This window comes from Hippopotamus amphibius, chromosome 8 (genome assembly GCF_030028045.1).
Source record: "Hippopotamus amphibius kiboko isolate mHipAmp2 chromosome 8, mHipAmp2.hap2, whole genome shotgun sequence".
Classification (NCBI taxonomy): domain Eukaryota; kingdom Metazoa; phylum Chordata; class Mammalia; order Artiodactyla; family Hippopotamidae; genus Hippopotamus; species Hippopotamus amphibius.
This window is the reverse complement of record NC_080193.1, coordinates 56,544,113-56,561,550: the sequence shown is the minus strand read 5'-3', so window position 1 is coordinate 56,561,550 and position 17,438 is coordinate 56,544,113.

Below are 17,438 nucleotides of genomic sequence, written 5' to 3'. Positions count from 1 at the left end.
TAAGGGAAGAGATGGAGTAGAGAAAGTATGCCCATTCTCGAGCTAGTGCCTGGCAAAATGTCAACAGATCATTTTTTTCTCTGTTCTCAGGCTCTCTTGAATGTCTTTCATTCATTCATTCAACTAATATTAGGGACCAGGATTAGTCCCTCTGAAAAGCACTGAGGAATCAATGCTGGGTAAAATAAACCCCACCCTTGTTCAAGGGGCTCAGCCTAGCGTGGCCACCAGGCAGTGTACAGATCACCACGGAAAGAAACCTATAACTTGCCAGTCGTGGGCCTGTGCTTCTTTGTTCTCAAAGCGATTTTCTGTTCTTGCCCTAATCTGCTGCGTTTCCTCCATCCTCTGGCTTTCTGGTCGGTTCAGCCAACAGAAGGCACTGCTGGCAGGAGGCGGGGGCGGGGGGCGGGGAGCCACGAGCTTCTTCTCCTTCCTCACTACATCTTCTCTGGCCGGTCCTGGCTGTGACTCTAATTCCCACTAAGTGGCTTCTCCCCCGAGTTCCCAGAGGCTTCCAGGCCGCCCCAGCTCTTCAGCTCTGATAACATTTTCCTTCCTCATCGCCCCTCCAGCCCCAGGGACGGCAGGGGCTTCCAACAGTCGCCTCCCCCGTGTCTAGCATCTCTGGAACCATTCCCTTCATTAAGTTCCCTCCAGCATGGGTTTCTTTCCTGGGGAATCACATAATAGTCAACACTGCGATGATGGCCCCAAAACAGTATATTGTGCCAAGAGAGTATACAATGAGGACTCTGTCATTGTCATGGTCAGAGGAATCTCTTTTGAGGAAGTGATGTTTGAGCTGAGATCTGAGAGCTGGATCAGAGTTAAATAGGCAAAGGATATGGGTAACAGGGTTCCTAGGAGAGAGAGCAGCCTGGGCAAAGGCCCTGAGTCAGAGATGCTGAGAGCTGTCTAGAAATGGAAATAAGTGTAGTGGTACCTGAGTATAGGGGGCAGCGAGAGGGAGTGTCACAGGATGGTGCTGCAGAGTTAGGAACAGACCCGCTCACGCAGGGCCTACAGACTATGCTGAGGACTTCATTTGACCATGAGAAACAGCAGAAGGGCTTTGAACAAAAGAATATGATATGCATTTTTAAATGACCACTCTGTCTACAGTGCAAAGGGTGTAAGAGAAGCAGGTGAGAGTGGATTTGAAGAGGCTGGTTAGGAAGTACTGCAATAGCTCAGGCAAAAGGAGGGCAGCTCTGGCAAAGATCAGATTAGAAGTGGAGAAAAGTGGATGAACTCAAGAGATATTTAGGACATCGATCAACAGGACCAGGTGATTGATGAGTTAGGGAGAGGTGATGGAGAGAGGGATGCCAAGGATGACTTCTGGGGTTTGGCTTACACAGGTGGGTGGATGGATCATGTGCCATTCACCAGGACAGCAAACCCTGGAGGAGGAATGGTTCGTGTGCTCGTATGTGGTGAGGAGACAAATCATGGGTTTGGATTTGCTCATGCTGAATTTAAAGTGCCTTAGGGGTATCCAAATGCATTTGTCTCTAGTAGCAGCTGGATAGATGTGGCTGGAGCAGCTCTGTGGCAGGTTGGGTTATTGTTCCTAGTTCTTCACTCCCCTGGAATAGGATTTTATATCCATACCCTTTGCCATGTAACTTTGAAGTGATTCTCCCAGTGGAGGAGCATATTTCCCCCATTGATCTTGGCCTTGACCACGTAACTTTCTTTGATTAGTATAATATTGGTGGATGAGATGTAAGCAGAGTCTTTAAATATACTTTCATGTGTGGCTTTTCCTCTTATGATCTTTTGATCTTCCGTGAGAAGAGTATGTTTCAGGGAGCCCCTGGCCCTCCAGCCTAATCCCCAGATCGAGGTCACATGGAGCTGACCTGAGCGCAACCTGAAGCCTGTGTCCAGCCTGACCCAGCCGAGCACCGCCTTGCTTAGCTGATCTGAAGACCTGTGAATGTGAATATTGCTATAAAACACTGAGCTTTTGAAGTTGTTATGTATCAGAAACCAAAGAATAATAGATAGCCAGTGGGAAGATACTACATAACAAAGGGAGATCAACTCGATGATGGGTGATGCCTTAGAGGGCCCGGACGGGGAGGATGTGGGGGAGTCACGGGAGAGAGGGGATATGGGGATATGTGTATAAATACAGCTGATTGACTTTGGTGTACCTCATAAGCTGGTACAAGAGTGTAAAGCAATTATATTCCAATAAAGAGCTTACAAAAATAAATAAATAAAGATACAAATTTGGGGGGAAAAAAAAGAAACCAAAGAATATTGTTCAAGGGAAAGGACCAGACAAGACTTAAAATGGACATATAGAAGGTAATTATAAGCATGGTATAGAGGAGACCTCCCACGGATCACATCCATTATGGAATTTGGGGGGCACATTCATTTAGGATAAGGCTGGACAAAGTTTTCTTTGACCACCCCTCTGTCTTCTGGCCCAGGTAGTTCATCTCATCTGAATATCTTTAGCCCCTCCTTCTACTGCACTCCAATTAGGTTGATAATCAGGTACTTGGGCTCCAAAACTGTGTCACTGTGTTCACAACCAAACCCTGCTATTCTCTATCCATCTTTTGATGTATACATCTATGGTGCATTCTGACTTGGTATGTCTTAGAGTGGCAATGGCTGTGCCTTTCAAAACTTTGCTTTTTAAGTAGGACCTTCAATGCCTTGGGCCAGAGTCAACCAGAATATCATACTACGGGGATCTGATGTCTTTGCCAAGGGAAGGCTTTGTCTATATCACAAGGGTGACTGATTACAGCCATCAGTGTGGAAACCATTCAACTTTCTCCAAATGCCAGAGGACAGACTTGAAACAGGATCTTTTCTGAAGGCTCAATTTGGATTTCTTGACAGGATGGGGAGAAAGTGAACATCTATGTTTTGCACATTGCTTCCTGCTTCCTCCAATTGGAATTTGCTCCAGCTTAGAGATAATTCACATTCTCAACCTCTTTCTTTCTCTTTCTCATTCCTTTTCTCTCTCTCCACCTGTTCTCTGTTCATTAATAAAAGCTCTCTCAACTTAGGTTCAGATAAAGGAAACACCTTAAAATTTTAGGTAAATCTCTTGTCCCGTTCTGTGCTAATTCCTTAAGTTTATTCACTACCTCAGTAGAAGTTTATTTTCATTTTCTTCCATCCCACTGCTTCTCTTTGTGTTTGAAGAATTCTCTCATATCCATTACATTTGGTAATCTAACACTATTTCATAAATGACTCCTTCGTCTTTCAGAGGACTGTCTAATGAATTTTTCCCTTTCTCCACTTTAACTCAACCTGCAATGATGTTTAAGCCTCACAGTGGTGCTAACGCAAAGGTCAGAAAAGACCCCATGGCATTCACAGCTTCTTCAGAGTATTTTAAAGAGCCGCCAGGCAGGGTTGGAGGACCTGAGTCCCATCCCCAGCTGGTGCACTGGGTAGCTTTGTCACCCTAGGTACTGTTCTTCTTATCTTTAAAATGGAGGTAATATCATGCTATTTGCTGTACGTGATTGTTGAACTAATTAAACTGAGTAAGAAAAAATTTTAATGTATTTAAATATCAGGAGCTGTGGCTGTTAGGAGTGTTTTGGGGTAAAAGAAGCTAACAACTCAACTCACAGTAACTTTAAGAACTGGGTTTATTTTTCTCACAGAACAAGCCTGGAGTAGGCGATTACTGGGGTTGGTTCAGGGATCAATCGTCTCTTCTTCCCGCTTTTCCAGGAGACACAGATTTTCCCAGAACAACACACTCCCAACAGACCTGCACTTATTTCTTGCAGGCTAGATGTGGGTTGTATGGTCTCATCTAGCTCAGCGGAGACTGGAAAATTGAGTACTTGGAAGTCAGCAAATGGCAAGAAGAAGAGAGTTGGGAATATTTGGGGCAGTGGGGCGGGGGGTGGGGGAGCAATAGGGGTTATTTAAAACTATCTGTCACAGAAAAGTTTGAATTAAAGTCACATTAATACACCCACAATTCTGGTACCAATTCCAATGTGGGGGTTTTCTTCCCACACCAAGTGATTCTCTGACACCAGCTGGGTGTCCTACAACTCAATTCAGTTCTGACACTGTCTACCTGGAGACAGCATGGGATCCCACAGGTTAAGGGTTCAGCCCCATGGGACTGTCCCCTCACCATCAGATGGTAATTACCAAGTCCAGGTTGTCACCTGTGCTTCTGACTATCTGCCTATAGACTGGAGGTTCCAATGACCCTCTGCTTGGGTTTGATTAATTTGTTAGAGCAGCTCCCAGAACTCAAAGAGACATTTTCCTTACAAGATTACAGGTTTGTTATAAAAGGATATAACTCAAGAATAGCCAGATGGAAGAGATGCATAATTGTAGGGTATGTGGGGAAGGGGCACAGAGCTTCCATGTCCTCTCCCCAAATCTCCATGTATTCACCAATCCAGAACGTCTCTGAACCCCATCCTTTTGGTTTTGTATAGAGGCTTCATTACATAAGCAAGATTGATTAAATCACTGGCCATTGGCAACTGATTCAACCTCCAGCCCCTCTCCCCTCCCCAGAGGTCTTGGGTGGGACAAAAAATTCCAACCCTCTACTTACACGTGGTTTGCTCCTCTAGCAACCACCCCCATGTCTTAGGTCCTTTCCAAGAGTCACTTCATTAACATAAATTCAGGTGTGGTTGGAAGGGGTTTGTTAGGAATATGAAGACACCTTTATGGCTCTTTTCCCATGGGAATTCCAAGAGTTTTAGCAGCTCTGTGCCAGGAGAGGGGGCGGAGACCAAATACATATTTCCTATTATAAATCACAGTATCACACACCTAAGACTTCCCTTTTGAGAAGGTGCAGTCTCTGGCTCTAAGTTATTTAATGCAGTGACTCAAAGTGCAGGCTCTAGAGTCAGGTGGGTGGGAAGAGGTTGAATTCTGATTGCCCTTTCTAGCTGTTGATCTTGGGCGAGTTAATGTTTAAAACCCTCATGTTACTCATTTGAAAACAGGAATAACTGTCCTACTTATTTCCTTATATCACTATGAGGATTAAATGGAAAACACTAAATAAAATGGCTGACATATGGTGACTGCTCAGTAAATAGTAACTGTCATTAACATTAGTGGTAAGAGTAAAACGTTTCAAACTTACAGAGTCCCCAACTCTATCCAAACTGTACCCCAAAGGTCAAAGTTAACAAAGAGATTATACTGACTAATGATCTCCTTCTATTTGCCATTAAAATTGAATCACATGATCTCTTGCTGAAATCCATCCCAGATTCTCTGTAACTATTAGTGTTAGAATAATAAACTCTCCCATATATTTACTAAGGCTTATAAAAAAAAAAAAAAGATGCCATTCTCCAATTGGTGATCAGTCTTGATAATGTATCCAGTAAGCTCATTAGTTGCCTGTGGTGGTATCTTGCCAAATCTAATTTGCAAAGACAACAGCTTTATAGCCATTTCTTTTTATCTTGTTTGTAATATTGCCCATTAAATAGATGATGTACCGTGCCAGGTCTTGTTCATTTCAAAGCAAATTATAGGAGGTGACTCAACTGTGTACCAGGAGAAAGAGTCTGATGTTTCACCAGCAGGGCCACAAAATCAGACATCTGCTTTCTGACAAGCTGACAGATCCGAAGAATTGAACCTTGATGAATCTTAATGCTGTCTGTCATCCACCACAATGTTCTTCAATTATTTCTTTGTGAAAGAATGACTAATGATAATTCCTACTAGGGGATCATTTGCATATTCAAGCTCAAGTGTTATATGGAGAAGAGAATGTCTATTTGTTGAGAGGACAAACTCCTTTCCTCCAGATTAAAATGCTTCTTTTCTACCCACTGCTACATTAGGCTCGCTATTGAAACTCAGGGAGACAGAAAATATAATTCAGGAGCTGAGTCCAAATCTATTTTCTCATTTCCAAGAAAAAGAAAAGACAGTATCTTTTTCTCCTATTTTAGACTAGATTTTTTTTTAAATGTGCATTGCAGCTGCCATTGTTCATAGGGGAAAAATGATCTGGATACAATTGGCCTAATCAGCTCCTCATCTGGGGGCCTAAGTGGATGACTGCACCCAGTGTTACCCACACAAGCAGCTGCTGACACCAGGGTCCTCCTGAAAGTGCTGCTCCTGACATCAGTGTCAGGTAGATGGCCCTGGAGACTTCAGACTCCAGGGCTCAGAGAAGCCGAGTCATTGCATCTGGTGGAAATGATCATGGCGCCAAAAGCCTGTTTTGTTCTCCAGACGAGTGAGTTGTTCTTAGACTGTGCACAGCTGCTGGCCAAGGTTGCCCCCTTCCAAAAGGGTCAGGTTGGAAGGAATGAACCCAGGTTATGCTGGTCTGATTTGTTAAACAATTTGATACCGGGAACGGATCAGGACTTGCTGCTGCTGTGAGACTGCACATAGTTCTTCCTAATTAGAGGGGGAAACAACGAACCTATGTGAGGTTGGAAGAAGCAGCATCACCCTCTAGCTGGCTGCATTCTACTTCCGGCTCTCCTTCTACCAGTCTGAAGCCAGTCCTCCTCTAGGCTGTCAACAAAGTCCACTTGGAAGCAGTGAGTGGGATGTGAAGGACAGGTAGGAAGTGGCCAAGCAGATACAGAGGACAACGTGTTTCTGGTAGAAAGAATCTCATGAGTCAGGCCCACGGGCTTGAAACCCCACGATGCTCATATCGGTTTCCTAGGGCAGCGGTAAGAAAGTACTGCAAGCTGGGTAGATTCAAACAACAGAAATCTGTTGTCTTACATTTTTAGAGGCTAGATGTCTGGAATCAAGGTGTTCTCAGGACCATGCTCCCTCTGAAGCTTGGAGGGAAGAATCCTTTTTTGCTTCCTCCAGCTTCTGGTGATACCTGGTATCCCCTGGTTCTGTCCACGTCACTCCAATCTCTGCCTCCACCATCACATGGCCCTCCTCACTGTGTCACTCATGGCCTTCTTATAAGGGCACTAGTCATCAGATCAGGGCCCACTCTAATTCAGTAGATCACACCCGCAATGACCTTAGTTCCAAGTAAGGTCACATTCACATGTTCCAGACTTCAACATTTCTTTTTGGAAGACACAATTCAACCACAACATTGGCACATATAGGATGAATAGGAAGCATTCAAGTGAACTGGAGGAGAAGATATTTCTGATAGAAAGACTCTCATAAGTCAGGCCCAGAGGGACTCGTGACACTGTGATGCTTGTGCAGAAAAACAAGCAATGCAGTCGTCTGGGTTTCCCTCTCTTCCTCTTCACTCTCATCAGCCCCTTCCTTCGGCTGTGCTAAGACCTATAACACTTGTGTTTACTCATCTAATGCATGTAACAGGGGTCACTAATATAATCACAATGCACCAGCCTACCCCTAACTTTTGCTGGGCTCAGGATAAGATGGCAAATAGAGACCCACACAGTATGTGTCTAATTATTTAAAGTTATATGTCATGCCACAAACTGTCAAATAAGTTATATTCTCCTACTTTGGCAAATATACCTTCACTACTACAAACTTGACAAAGAAATTGGAAAGCTATGGTTTTAATTGAAAATTGGCAAAATATCAAAGATGATCTGCCAGGGTGTTCTGTAGAAAGGTTGGTGATGTTGGGATCAGCAATAAAATAAAAACATACAAAATTCATAAATTATCATATACACATTCCATAGGATTTCTTTTTTTTGCCTTAATTTCAGAAAATTTACTAATTATGTTTTTGTTATCAAGCTTTTCACATAATTTGTGTGTTATTGACAGCATTGACAAATTAGATCAAATTCCTCTAGTGATTATTGTTCTTAGGTAGTTTTTATGAATTTTAATCTTGAGAAACTTTGCTGAGGCATGAGCGACTGGAATTTTCAACGAAATGCTTAAACCAATGCCTACATTCAGATATGAAACATTTTCTGTGTGGCAGGAATACTTACGGTTTACCCTCTTACCAAATTTCAAGGGTTCAAGACAGTATTACTAACTATAATCAATATTTTATACATTAGCTTCCCAGAACTTTTTCATGTTTTAGTTAAAAATTTGCACACTTTAACCAACATCTCCTAATTTCCCCCACCCCAAGCCCCTGGCAACCACCGCTCTATTCTCTGCTTCTATGAGTTCAACTTTGTTAGACTCTTAAGCGTATGGAGGAAAGGGAACCCTTGTCACTGTTGGTAGGAATGTAAACAGATGCAGTTATGGAGATTCCACAAAACGTTAAAAATAGAACTAACGTGTGATACCGCAATCCCACTTTTGGGTATGTAGTCAAAGGAAATGAAATCAGATCTTGAAGAGATATCTGTATTCCTATCTTTATTGCAGCATTACTCACAGCAGGCAAGGTATGGAATCAACCCAAGTGTTCGTCAGTGGATGAACGGATAAAGAAAATGTGAGATACACACACACACACACACACACACACACACACACATACACACACACACATACACAATGGGATAGTATTTAACCATCAAAAAGAAGGAAATCCTGCCATTTGGGACAACATGGATAAAACTGGAGGACATTATGCTAAGTGAAATAATCCAGACACCGAAAGACAGATGCTGAATGATCTCACTTGTCTGTGTTTTTTTTTTTTTTTATCTTCAGACTACTTCCATATATCTCATTTCCTCCATGAAGTTATAGAATTTTAAGCATTAAAATAATCTTATAAAGTTTTATTGGATTTGGCTGTGTATGTAGCTAGAGCTTCCTCCTGGCTGAACTATAACCTCAAGAGTAGGGATGTTAAGTATTTTACGCATCACAGTCTGCCCATGGTATAAGACACTTAGGAGGCAAATAGATAAAAGAGCCTAATTCAAGTTTTTCTTTGGTAGACTAGGAACTCTGGGGACTAGGAGTCCTACTGCAAAAATACTGACTAAAATAAAGTGCCAATAATACCCTTTAATCCAGAAATTCCACTTTCCATTTTCTACATGAAAAATACACAGAGGCAATATGTACATGATATCCATTGTTTATAACATAGAAAAGCACAAGAAATCAAATGTATATTTTACCATTCCTTTACTGAAGTAAAGGAATATTACAGAATATTATAATAGAGCAGTAGAGCCATATTATAGAATTCATCAAGGCAATTTAACAAGGATGAAGTAGATACATGTATATTCACAACAAAAGATTTTCAATACATGCATTACATAAAATAAAAAACAAATTGAAATAAAATTGATTTTGATTTCAAAGTTGACGTTTGGGTTATTTTACAATTAAATTTTTTGTTTAGGGTATCTAGTGTACTTCCTGTTCCTCTACCCCTTCCTGAACAGTTCAATTCTGAAGTCATTAAGTGGGACAGAATAAGGTAGGCACCCACACCACAGAAAAGAGGAGCTAGAGTGGAATGTCAGGGTCTGAACAGGGTGAGGAGGATGCCCACGTGAACTTGGGGGGTGGCAGAGCTAGGAGGTTGAGTATACTCAAGACAATTGATTAAATAAGCATATTAAAGATAGTGAGAGATAGGGTTACACTAGCAAAAATGGGTCTGTAACTATGAAAGCGAGAACACTAAAATGAATCCTGTGGTTTGGTATTGGATTTGGAGGTATCAGTGTGACCTTGTGGTTTTCAAAATACACAGATAGGCACAGAAGAAACACTGAAAAAATATGTAAATATATATGCATGCATGTACACATATACATGTACACATACCTGAACATGTACATACACATATATTCCCGCTGTAAACCTCAAAAGATCTGGGAGCAGAGACACTCCAGCAGCAGTAAGCATGCCAAGTGCTCAGATCCTGGCTTCTATATACCCTTTTCCACTAAAAGGAACTGGGGTGACTTGAAAAAAATGCCTGACTCTAGGACAGAGGCAGCAAAGGACATAGAAGTCAGCTTGTTGAAGCCCTCACTGAACAAATCAAGGACAATTTGACCATCAAAAGAAATAATGATAGTAACGGATTACAACCCATTGAATAAAATAGAAAATCATCTTCATATAGATGTAAATAAATACAAAACCAAATAAGTAAAAAATTTCATGAAGCGTGGGATACTTACATGGCTTCAAAGTAACTCCTCACAAAATATTTATTAATTTCAAAAAGATTAAAAAGTTACATTCCAGTGGAAAAGCCTGGCAGACAGCACCTTAGTTAATCAAGGTGGGTATAATGGGACAAATGGGAGTCATGTGCCACCAGATATGATACAATGATAAGAACACAGATTTACTTCTGTGATATTCCTGCCATTGTATTCCTGTGTGTAATCTAAATTTAAACATGAGAGGGGGACTTCCCTGGTGGTTCAGTGGCTAAGACTCGTGCTTCCGACTCAGCAGGCCCTGGTTCAATCCCTGGTCAGGGAACTAAATCCCACATGTCGCCACTGAAGCAACTCAAAGATCCCGTGAGCTGCAACTAGGACCTGGAACAGCCAGATAAATAAATAAATAAATAAATATCTAGAAAAAAAATCATGAGAAGAAAAAAAGATCCAAACCAACTCCAATTGAGGGACATCCTACAAAATAATTGGCCAGGAATCTTCACAATTGTAAAGCTCATGAAACTCAAGGAAAGACTGAAAGAGACTCAAGAGGCACTATTACAATTAAATGCATCATGCAAAGCTGAACGGCATCCTTTTGTCATAAAGAGCATGATTGTGACAATTGGCAAAATGAGAATGTGGTATCAGTTTAGATGGGTTTAACGTACTGATGTCGATTACCCGATTTCAATGGTTCTATTGGTTAACATCCCTGACGTAGGAAAGTCACACGAAAGTATTCAGGGTTATGTATTACCAGGTCAGTAACTTCCTCAAAACGATTCAGGAGAATAAATTCTGTTTTGTACTTGCAACTTGTAAGTTTGCAGTTGTTTCAAAAATATTTTCTTAAAGAAAACTATATGAAATAATAATACATAAAATCTATTCCAAACATGAGAATAGAAAAACAAAACTATGTATAACTTTGCATACAGACCTACGGAAACAGGCAGAAAGAGCTTTAGATGAACAGTGGTCATGTTTGGGAAAGATAGTTGGTGGGGGAAGTTAGGAAGGATTCTTGTTTGTGATTCAAAATATTTCTGTATTGTTTAAATTTTTATTCAGTGATAATATATTCATATGCTGCTTGTGTAAAATGAGAAGGAAGAGATAAAACTATCATTATTTGCAGATGATATGATTATATACTTGGAAAATAAAATTAACTTGAAAACAACTTCATGCACACAGTAAGAAAATTCAATAAGGTAGCAGAGTAGAAAATTAATATACACAAATCAATGGATTTCATATATACTAGAAACAAGTTACCAAGTGTAGTAGAAGAAAAAAATCCCATTTCTAATTGCAACCAAAAAAGATATAATTTTTAGGGGGAAATAAATAACAAGAAGTCAGTTCTCAACTAAATTAATTTAGAAATGTAATATAATCACAATAGTGCCAATAGGATACTTTTTTAAAAATCTTAAAAGGTGATTCTAAAGTTTGTGTGGAAAAATAAACAAGAAAATAGCTTGGAAAATTCTGAAAAAGAGAAGTATAGAAAAGGTTCTAGAACTATCAGATGCTAAAAGAGATAATAAGTTCTTCATAATGAAATCAGTGAGGTATAGGTGCAAGATTAGACAAGGGAACAAAATACATAACGGAACAAAATAAATATCCAAAGATAGACCTTATAAGTAATGAGTGAGGACAAGATAGGCTTTTCAATAGGTGATGTTGGAAAAGCTAGATAATCACCTAAAAAAACATGTTGGTTTAAATCTTACATTTTATGATAAATTCCATATAAATCAAATAATTCAATGTTAAGTATATATACAAAGTTACTAGAAGAAAACTTCAGGAAAATCCTTTGCGAACTTGCAGTAAGTCCTATCTACCTGATTCAAAATCTAGAAGCTATTAAAGAAAAGATGGATAAATGGATACATTCATCACCATAAAAATAAAAACTACTCAGTGAAAAACAAAAATAAAAGCAAAGTCAAAATATAAGTGGTTACCTGGGAAAAGTACTTATTTGCAATTTGTATTAGAAGTATAGTGCTAATTTTCCTAACGTATAAAGAGCTTCTATACAAATGGTGAGATTAAGATCCACAACATTAAAGGGAAAAAAGAGATAAATAGGCTAAATCGGCTCTTTACCGGAAAAAATGTTCCTTAAATGAAAAACATTCTAAGGTTTATTCATATATACATAGAAATACAAAATAAAACCATTCTAAACTATGATTTTCCTCATATCGTACTGGTGAAAATTCCAACCATTTACCAATGTATCCTGTCGGTGAAGCTGTAGGGAAACAGCGCTTTCATTCACGGGCAGGAGCACCAACTGCTCCAGTGGAGGCAATGCGGCAGTGGACTCTCATACGTGCAAATACAGCTACCATTTGACTCAGGCACGTCATTTCTGAGAAGGCACCTTCGTCACATGTGTGCAGACACAGGGCACATGGCAGTGTTATCCATTAGAACATTGTTTATAACAGCGAAGGATGACTGATCGTATCAATAGTCATCTTAAAAATATCATCAACCTGAAAAAGCCATCACTCAGGGCTGATAAGTCATATTACATTCTTACAGGAAGATACTTACAGGGGCTTCCCTGGCAGCACAGTGGATAAGAATCTGCCTGCAAATGCAGGGGACACAGGTTTGATCCCTGGGCTGGGAAGGTCCCACATGCCGAGGAGCAACTAAGCCCGTGCACCACAACTACTGAGCCTGTGCTCTAGAGCCCACAAGCCACAACTACTGAGCCCACAAGCCACAACTACTGAGCCCACACACTGCAACGACTGAAGCTCACGTGCGTAGAGCCCATGCTCCACAACAAGAGAAGCCACCGCACTGAGAAGGCCGCGCACCATTTGCAAGAGTAGCTCCTGCTCGCCACAACTAGGGAAAACCCATACACAGCAATGAAGATCCAATGCAGCCATACATACATACATACATACATACATACATACACACATAATAAAATCTTAACAAAAAAAAGATACATACTTCTTTTTTAAAAGGAGAGGCAAGGGGGATGGGAAGCTACTGACACTTAAAATATATATTTTTTAAAAGCAAGGCCCATAGTGAATATGGTACACTTTTTTTGCCAGAATAGAAAAAGTAAATAATATATATATATTTTATTTGCTTATATTGATGTAAATATATTCTGGAAGGAGACACAAAAAATCATTAAAAGGAGCATTCGGTTTGGATGTAGATAGAATTGGGAGCAATTTTTCTCTTTACTTTTAATCTTAACCCCATGAGGTATGGGATTATCCCACAAGAAACTGACAATATTTAACTATTTTGACCTACAAAAATGGAAATTTCTAGTAGTTACTGTTGCCATCTTACAGAGTTTGAATATATGTGAGAGTGCTGAAGAACAGGGGAGATGCTGATTTTATTGGAAAGTTGTAGTCTGATCAATGGCATGAAGTCAAAATTCAGAAAGATGTCATCAGAGGAACTGGTATGTTTTCTTCTATGGCTAATGTTAATTCACCAGCTTTTTCTTTGTGCCTTGACTAACTGGAATCTCAAAAAAAGTATTGACATTTAGTGGTTGTCATGTTTTCTTTTGCTTTTTTTTCTTCTTAATTTTTGTGTATGCTTAAAAATATTCCTGTAGTGTTAAGTTTCTTTGTAAAAGGTATAGTACAAAAATAACTGTAGCTGGTAAAACTGGTGATCCTTCCTATCTAGGGAAAATGGAAGACCTAAACATTAGTGGGATTATCCTGATAAATTAAGCCTTGAATTCAGATAGTCACATAAGAGATACTGGAGATCACTGAGTATACTGCAATCAAAGAGTCAATAAACACAACATTTTTTTGTTGTTATTTGGAGCTCTGAAGATGTTGCAGGAAAACAAAGAAGATGTACTAGATAAGCTGTTAAGGAGAAACTGGGGTGAGGAATTCCCTGGTGGTTCAGTGGTTAGGACTTGGCGCTTTCACTGCCAAGGGCCTGGGTTCAATCACTGGTCAGGGAACTTAGATCCCACAAGCTGCGTGGCATAGCCAGAAAAAAAAAGTATGAAAGGTGGATTAAACATAAATAAAATTGCAGGTTGGACCTCAGGTTAATCCAGGGTTTTCCAAGGTTTTCTGTACTGTAAGCATTTTCTCAAAATGACATCTTATGCAGGATGGGGGCGCTAGCTCTCCCAGAAGCAGAGAGATGAATCTCCATTTTGAAATTCTGAGAAATATTTCCCTCTCTAGGCTGACCATCACTCACTATGTATTGGTTTATTGTTCTGATTTCACCTTTGGCTACAGTTCAGTGTAAGATCCAAGTGGTCTCTAGGCAGAAACTGTCCTCTGCCTGATGTCATCCATAGCCACCTTGTCCAGGTAAATTGAGTCCCCTTCAGGTCCCAGCAGAGAGGCTGAGAGCCTGTGAATAATTTCTCGCTTTCCCAGTCTTTCCCGAATGACAATGAAATCAAGGGGAAGGGATCAGGGAGAAGAAAGGATAGAAGAGTAGAGAGAAAAAGAGTAGGAGAGGGTCAGCTAAAAGATATAGGTCTGAAGACTCTAAGCAGAAGGTCACTTAACCTGAGACAATTTGGGGAAGAAATTCTCAGCCTTCTTTTCGCAAAGCAAACTCAAAACCCTAAGAGGTACAAACATTGACCAAGAAAATAGGAAATCACCAAACATACATGTAGATGAGGGTCAGAGTTACATTTTATAACACCAAGAGCTATAAAAAGGAATAAATACAGCCATCACTTAAAGGCCTTTCTAAGAATCTGAAAATCAAGAAATATTTTGGAGAGGAAGGGAAGGGATGAAATGCTGCCCGATTGGAAGACATGAGCAAGCAGATGTCTGATCTGGGAAGAAGGAATATGGACCATGTGAGGAATATTGAATTTACAGATTAACGAAATGCTCAGCTTCATCTGTTTGCTCTGCTAGCTTTTCATTCCCTAGCTCGGGATGTTGGTTCAACGTGCTTTTTGAAGAGTTGAGAAACCAAAGCTTAGGTCTTCTAATTTAAAAAATTCATTGGTTCAGCCTCGATAAAGATGAAAGTCAAATTTAAAATAAGCAGATCTTCCTTAAATTGATCTGATCCTGTCCATCGCCTTTTTCTATACTATGTATAGTAGTGGAAGTCATTTTTCTCCTAGGGAAACGCCAAGGGATTTGCTCCTAGGACATCAGAGACTATAACTGCAAAACTCGGAATGAAGGAGAAGATCATAGTAAACTACACAAGGTAGAATGACAACTGTCCCTTAAGTGAGAACTGATCCTACTATAAATTAGTCTATTGCGCTGGCTGGCTCTTTATACGTCTATGAGAAAAAAAGATCACAGTAGAAACAGTTTGCTTCTTACTTTCAGTTTTCAATGTGTAATTAATGACGAGGTCTATAGAAGTTTACAGAGATTTTTGAAGGTTACTAACATAGAATGAGTTGAACAAATTCTCAATAGCAGTTTGCATTTGAGTTACATTGTGAATATCCACCACGTCAGTATTTCATTTGTAATCACTGCAACAAAGAGCACCTGATTTTATCTCAGAAGCAACTCAAGCCCGATTTTGGGTTTGTAAGACATAAAGAGGATCTTCTAGATTTGCACTCCATTAAAAAAAAAGCAGAGGAGAAGAGAAATTAGAATAAACTCTTTACTTACAGCACCAATAAAGAGAACATCACAACTTTTCTTTTGGTATCTCAAGGTCCTGTGTCCTGGCTGCCCCATTTTGCTGGGAGGAAATAAGAAGGCTTGAGAGGTCTCATGCTAACTTGAAAGAGAAAGTTGTTAAGCACAAGGGTACCCAAAGGTTTTGGCCAACATCTGCTCTAGGATGCAGCTGATCCACTGTGGAGAATCAAGAGTCCTCAGCCAGGTACTAAAAGCAAAGTCAGTTTCTGAGAGTAGCCCCGTCTGTGGAATGATTCATTTGAGTTTAGTGATTCACTGGAAACCCAGCAGTGTTAGGAGTGAACTAAAGTCCCTTTCTAGAAAACCTGTTCTATCTTGTACTGTCTAACTCATCTAGGGTGGTGTCAGGTTTTGTGTGGTTTGAAGTTATACCACTTTTGGGGGGCTCTTTAAAGAAAAAAAAAATTACTGCAAAATTTGTTAGAAAAGTAAATTTTTATTTTGAATGAGAAAAGAAATCACAATAAATTACAAACTTTTAAAAGCTGATCAAGACAGACATCACAAATCAATATAAACACAATGCTTTTATTAATTAATGGTCTGACATACACTATCCTTCTCTTTTTCCCTACAATTTGCATAATCTTTGAACACTTCTTCCTACTGACAATTTTGTAATGTATTACCGCTAAAGAAATAACAGAAACATAATTCAGCCTGAAACATGGCTGAGGACATCTGTTATAATACTGATAGTTTTTTTTTTTTTAAAGTTCAGCTTCACAACTTGTTGTTGGTAATGAGATGTCGTATGTTGGGATGCATAAAACATGACTTCACACTCAGTTGTACTGCGTTTAGAATACTGCTACTGGCTTTGTGCCTTACACACATAGAAATTTCACTCAATTTTACACAAATTCCATCAAGAAAGAAAAAATGGTTGTGCATTGATAATTATACATGGTGCATTATAAGTTACTACATTCTCACAGAACACAACTTCCATTTTTCCTAGGTATTAATGAGAACTGAATTCACGTCTTGAAAATGTACACACCTGAGCATTGCAAGACTTTGCCACAGGCCATGTGGCTCCATGCAGTTCAAATATTGTTCCTCCTTTATTACCCATATACTTCAATGCCAGGTGCAGTAGGACAGGCTTACAACATGATACAACATCTGGCCCTGCACCTTTTTTGACATTGTTTCAGAAAGTTGGCATGATGGGTGGTAGGATTATTCCTGGAAGTCATTCCTACACCAGAACAGCTAGCAATGATTAACCGTATGTAGGTGTCCATGATCCATAGATCCCACATAACTCAAACTAAATGTGTTCCTAACTCAATCTTTCTCTGCTTGGAGACTCAAAATGCTTAGGACCACTCCAATATAATACCACCTCACCAACTACAAGGGGAAGAGTGTCAAAGAGAAAGTTGAAATGAAAAGAGGCAACAGTCTTAACCAATTGTGGTCCAAACATCTCATTTTGCAAACTTTATGAAAATAAGAATATGCAATCACATTACCAGAATCTGTCCCAGAGCCTTGGAAGGAGCTCATGTGTGCAGGTAAGGGGTTTGGAAGCAGAAGTTTTATTAATTTCATGGGAAACTCACATTCACACAGTGCCCACCTTAGCACAGTTTGGAAATGTTGGGTCTACCCCTAAGTTCATGCTCACGGCCATCAGCCTCAGTTAGGACCTCAGCATCTTTGTTCTGAAATTGTTCTCATACTCTTCTTTTGG